Source organism: Lynx rufus, unplaced genomic scaffold (assembly GCF_022079265.1).
Source record: "Lynx rufus isolate CCGP_SWC_20201006 ecotype Redwood Valley unplaced genomic scaffold, mLynRuf1.p SCAF_18, whole genome shotgun sequence".
Lineage (NCBI taxonomy): Eukaryota > Metazoa > Chordata > Mammalia > Carnivora > Felidae > Lynx > Lynx rufus.
The window spans coordinates 38053504-38059503 of NW_025814832.1; positions in this window are offsets into that span (position 1 = coordinate 38053504).

Genomic DNA, 6000 nt, shown 5'->3' on the forward strand with positions numbered 1-6000 from the left:
GCCACGTGTCACCACACTCCTCCTAATGGACTCAACCCCCAGGACTTCTAAACAGCTTCGAAAACATACTGTGAGTTGACCATGAATTCTTTTGGTCTTACATAGGAAATGAAAAAAAACCGCTTTCCTATCATGGTCTAAAATCAGAGAAAGTAGAAGTTATTGGTTAAAAAAGAAAGAAATGTGTTTTTTTTTTTTTTTTTCTCATGGTGGGTTAACGTTTTGCATGTTGAAAATGTGAATACAGGGTGTGGGGTTTGCTGTGCCAAACAACACGGGAGCTGCTTTGTTCTGGGTGTTACAGCATAGGGAGGGATCGAGAAAGGTGCTGACGGCTTCCCAGCTGGAAAAACCACCACAAGGAGGCAGTAGAGCTTAGTGGTTAGTAACATGGGCTCAAATCAGACAGGTTTGAGTCTGAATTCTGATTCTAGCACTTAATAGCTGTGTGACCTCTGGAAAGTTACTTAACTGCTCTGTGCCTCACTTCTAACTCAGCAAAATGGGATGAAGCTACTATCTAACTCCTAAGGATGTTTTAAGGAGGAATGGACTAAAGAGCTCAACAAGTAAGCTCTCAATTAGTGTTAGTTGAAAAGACAGGAGTTTAAGGCAGGGGCAAAAAATGTCAGATAGATGCTTAGATAGGGGTTTGTTTTATTTTGGAGGGTGTAATGTTTTTTAAAGTTTACTTTGTGGGGGGAGGGGCAGAGAGAGAATCGCAAGCAGGCTCCGTCCTGTCAGGGCAGAGTCCAATGCGGGCTCGAACTCACACACAGAGAGATCATGACCCAAGCAGAAATCAAGAGTGCTAGGCTTAACCGACTGAGCCACCCAGGCGCTCTGAGGGTGCAATATTTTGAAAGCTGTACAGAACGATTTAACCCCCAAATCTCTAAGCAGTTACTCAGCCTGTCCTCAATCCTCATCTATGATCACATTCTTTTCCGGTCATGAAGTCGATTTCAACAGCGGCTTCAGAGAAGCCATGACCCTACATAACGTGATTCTCCTAGCTTTCTAGTCATGCAAAGTTTGTATAATTTGTTCCATTTCACTCTTGAGTGTGACAAGCATTCTCTTAGCCCTGGTTGAGTGTACACACACACACACACACACACACACACACACACATATATACACACACACACACAGAAATAATTTCTATAATTATCTTGTTATATGTAATAGTTATAATTATATATCAAATTTATCCTTTTTTAATCTAGGATTTCACAGAGGTGGGGAAAGGCTATTTTTTCTGTTTTGTTTTGTTTGCTGCTGTTGTTGTTTATGTTTTCAAAGAAAGCGCTTAAAGTGAAAGCTTGCAATTTTGTGTGTTGGTTACACTGAGCTGTGTCCCAGCGGAGGCAGGGGTGGGGCTGGTAGTTAAGTGCGTGATTGGGGGATTGATAACATTTGGGGAAAAGGAGAGGGTTAAATATGTGTGGTGGGATCTGAGCGATCAGATGAGAGGAATTAAGACTTAATTACCCGCCTGGATCCTGGTTCCATCTGCGGAATGGCTGGTTTAGAGGAGTAGATTAGATGTTGGTGGAATACTGGATTTCTCACTTGTCAATGGAAGTGAGAGAAAGCAAGTGACAGATTCTCTCTCTCTCTCTCTCCCCCAGTAGCCTGGGTAAATCAGAGCTTGAATCCTGGCAACTTCTGAGCTGCTTCGCAGGAATTATTTAGGGCTGGAGAGATTCCAAACGAGAGCTAATATTCATAATGGCGAGCATTCGCTAAACACTTATTATGTGCCAGGTACTGCACTAAGTACGCCCTTATATACTCGAACCTCTCAGGAAAACCTCATCACACTCCGTAAGGTGGGTAGCGTCCATTTTTACAGATGCGAAAACTAAGGCACAAGGAGGTCAAATGACTTGCCAAGGTGCAGCCAGCTCTTCCCTCTAAGAGCCTTCCTCTCCTAAGCACCAAGGTGGTGTCCCCGAACCCAGACTGCTTTGCTTTGCAGGCCTGGCTCCTGGTCAGGGCCCTGCAATGGACACGCGTGTCCACCTCGGCTGTGTGGCTCCCCCTGAACTCCCAGGAGGGCACTGGGGAAGAGCAAGCTGGTTCCATCCGGAGGAGAAGCAATGTCCTTTCTTAGGTCGGAGGACAACAAGAGGCGAGGCCGGGATGGGAAGCGGAGGGATGCCGGCCGGGACGCTGAGCCCCAGTGCTCATTCCAGAATGAATGAGCACTCTTCTGGCTGCTGCTGATTTTTGAGGAGGCTAATGCTGGGCAGAGAAAGGGCCAGAGCTGGGCGGTTTTTAAAAGATGCTTCCCTGATGTGCGTCCCTTCAATCCAACACTGTTTTCTGAGCTTTTTAAATGAGTCTGGGAAGGAAAATGTATACTCTATTTTATACTATAAACCATCCCCTGACAGGCATTTACCTTGTCAATTCCTGCCAACCCCAGGGATGCAGGGGAAGGGTTCCACCTCAACAGAGAAAGAAATGGAGTCTCAGAGAGGTTAAGGAAGCTTGCTAGAGTCACACAGCCACCAAACAGCAAAACTGGAAAGTGAACTGGCATCTGTCTGCCCCCTGCCTGATAGGGCCATGGAAGGTACTTGGGGCATAAAGCCTAGAATACAAAGTCCTACTTTTCCCCTAAAACGTTTACTACCCAACGGAAGAGATAAGATAAGATTGCTATCCAAATGACCAATGGGAATGGCAAACACTGATGGAGAACTTTCTGGCGCCATGACTGTGCCTTACATGCAGTGACTTTAATAGGTTAACCATGGCCCCACGAAGAAGGAACCATCATTCCCATTATACAGATGAGGAAACGGTCTCAGAGAAGTTAAGACAGTTGCTCAAGATTCCCCAGCGAGCAGTTGCCTCTTCCCAGCCAAGGGAGGCACCATGACAAGAACAAACAATCCCTGTGGGTGGAGGTGGTTACATTTGGTGCGTGTGCAACTCCAGCCTCATTCCCGGCCTGAAATGAGTCATGTGCACGTCACAGAACCAGCCCCTCTGGACCCATGGCTGTTTTGTACATTAGGCAGAGCTGGTCCTGGGTAACGTGGTTCTAAGCAGAGAAGATGGCCTCCTTCCAACCACGTCCTCTCTGTAGGCCCTTGGGAGCTGGCCAGGCCCGGTGACCCATGGAAGAGGTGATGCTGTGCCCTGGTGTCCAAGCAGCATGGCTTGGCCAAGTCTTCTGGGCTCCTTCCAGCTCAGAAACCCATTTGCTTTTACCCTTCAATGTGAACCAGATGTGGGGCACCTCCACTCAGCAGGGCAGAGGCCGCTCCCAGAGGCCCCTTACCACCACCCCCCCCCCCCGGCCCCTCAGCACCTGGGGAGGGGGTTCGCTGCAAGCGGCAGTTGGTGGCCCAGCCCCCTTCCCTCTCTCCTGCTCCCCTCCCCCCGCCCCACACTCCATTCCTCATGGCACCCCCTGTATCTTTCCTCCCTACCAACAGGAAATAACACTGGACAGATCTCAAAAGTCCATATGCCTTGGACAGTCTCTCTAGGAATTTTCTGGGCCTCTAGTTTGCTCTATGTGTCATGTCCTTTCCACTCAGCATTTAAAAACAAAATAGGAAAAAGGAAAATGAGAGTGAGCGTCCTTCTTCCCCCAAGTGCCACCTTACCTTCTCTCCATCTTGGCAAGAGACGGAAGGTCTGCGTGCACTCTCAGCTTCAGTGGGTTATAATCTGCTACTCTCATTACTTATTTTGATCATTATTCCCCGTTTGGCCACTGGGAGCCCACTCAAACTAATTGCTGCGTCCTTCTGCCAGGCCTGTCATTCTTGGAGCTTTCTAGCACAAGATGTTCTAGGCTCATCTCGCATTTTTCCTGTCCCGGCCCTGGGAAATCAGTCATTTCTCCAAGGACCCTGGTTCATCTCAGTGCGAGTGGTGTTTAGAAGTCAAGATCTGGCTGCTGGGTGTGCTCATTGCTACCAGGGTGAGGCTTCCCTGGCCCCCTCAGGGGAGAACACTTGTGAGTGTAGGTGTGTATACACATCTGCACACACAGCAGAGCACATACAACATGACATGCACACAAACACACCATTTGTGTCTACATCTAACTTATTAGTTTATTGATTAAAAACATTGTTTTTTAGTTTATTTATTTTTTGAGAGAGAGAGGGAGAGAAAGAATCCCAAGCAGGTGCCACACTGTCAGCACAGAGCCTGCCATGGGGCTCGAACTCACACACCGTGAGATCACAACCTGAGCCAAAATTAAGAGGCGGGCGCTTAACCCACTGAGCCACCCAGGCACCCCTACTTACTATATTTAAAAATTAGGGTGAAACACACATAAGATTTACCGTCTTAACCATTTTGAGGTGTACATTTCAACGGCATTACGTGCACTCACATTGTACAACCCTCACCACCATCCGTTCACAGAACTCTTCATCTTGCAAAACTGAAACTCTATTAAATACTCATCTCTATAATTACTTTTATGTCCCTATGTATGGAAAGAGTTCACACCAACATGAGTTCACACCAATATGTCCAATTCCTATCCAACACCACAGGGTTTGTCCCGGGCTTCTCTTTTTCCATATTTGCAACTCTGTTCTCCGAGAGTGATGCTTTCTCCTCCGTGCATGGGCTCTGACTGCCCACTCCAGGCCATGTCCTGCGTGGACACTCTTCCTACCCTGCTCAGGCTCTGAATCCTCATGTCAGGGCGCCCACACTCTGTGGCGAAGCCCGCTCTGCGTCACCGCAGCTCCCCACCCCCTTCCACCGTAGATGCCTACCTTGCTGTCTCACCTACATTTTAGGATTGAATTGTTCCAGAAGGGAAGAGGAAGAGCTATTAGTCCCATGATTTAAAAAAAAATTTTTTTTAATGTTTGTTTATTTTTGAGAGAGAGAAAGAGAGGTAGACACAGAATCTGAAGCAGGCTCCAGGCTCTGAGCCGTCAGCACAGAGCCCAATGTGGGGTCTGAACCCACGAACCGCGAGATCGTGACCTGAGTCGAGGTCGGACGCTCAACCGACCGAGCCACCCAGGCGCCCGGTCCCATGATTTTTAATCTCCACTGCAGAGACCTCGTTCAGTTCTCACTAGTTGTTCTACTTGTGGCCTTTTTCCATCCTGGGATCAATCCAGGATGCCATGTTGCATTGCATTGTCTGGTCCGTTTCTCAGTCTATCCTTGTTTTTCTTTACCTTGATACTTTTGAAGAGTATACTCAGGTATTTTGTATAATGTTCCTCAATTTGAGCTCCTCTGATGCTTTCTCAGGATCAGGCTGGGGATATAGATTTGGGAGAAGAATACCACAGAGATGAAACGCCCTTTTTATTGTAGCGTATGAAGGGGTGCATGATACCAGCACGTGTTGGTTACATTTTAAAGATGGAGAAACTGAACTTCCGAAGCTGTCACCTGCCTAGACTCACACAGCCGGCAGATGGTCGAAGGAGGGCTAGAAGCTGGGCGAGTCTGAGCATTGTGATTTCCTGAGTTTGAGAGGAAGGACTGGCCAGTGAAGGAGATGACAAGAGGCCGCTGGTGTTAAAGTGAAGGGTGGGAGGTGGGGAGACTTTACATCCATATTAGGTCCTCAGACCAGGGCTGATTCACCACCCGTGGCCTCTTCCCCAGGGCCCTGTCCAGTCTTGTCTTAAATTCCCTCCGTCTTGTGCAAATAGCAATGAGGGCTCCTCTTTAAATAGATCTGGCAAGACCATCGTTTGTCCATTAGATGGGATTGTCTGGTCTTTGTGCCTCTAGCACTGGGATGAAAATAGTCTGATAATTCAAAAAAGATGCATTTTTCATGAGGGTTCAAGTTATACAAGAATCCTATAACCAAACCAGCTAGCAGTCATGTGGTCATCTGCGTCCCCCCCCCCTTTTCCCCATCCCCCTTTTCCGAGTTCCTGCCTGTTCTTTGGGCCTCTCCCAGTGGTTTGCTTACAGAAGAGGCCATCGAAGGGAATTGGCTTATGGATGTCGATGACACTGGCTTTCCTTTGCCTG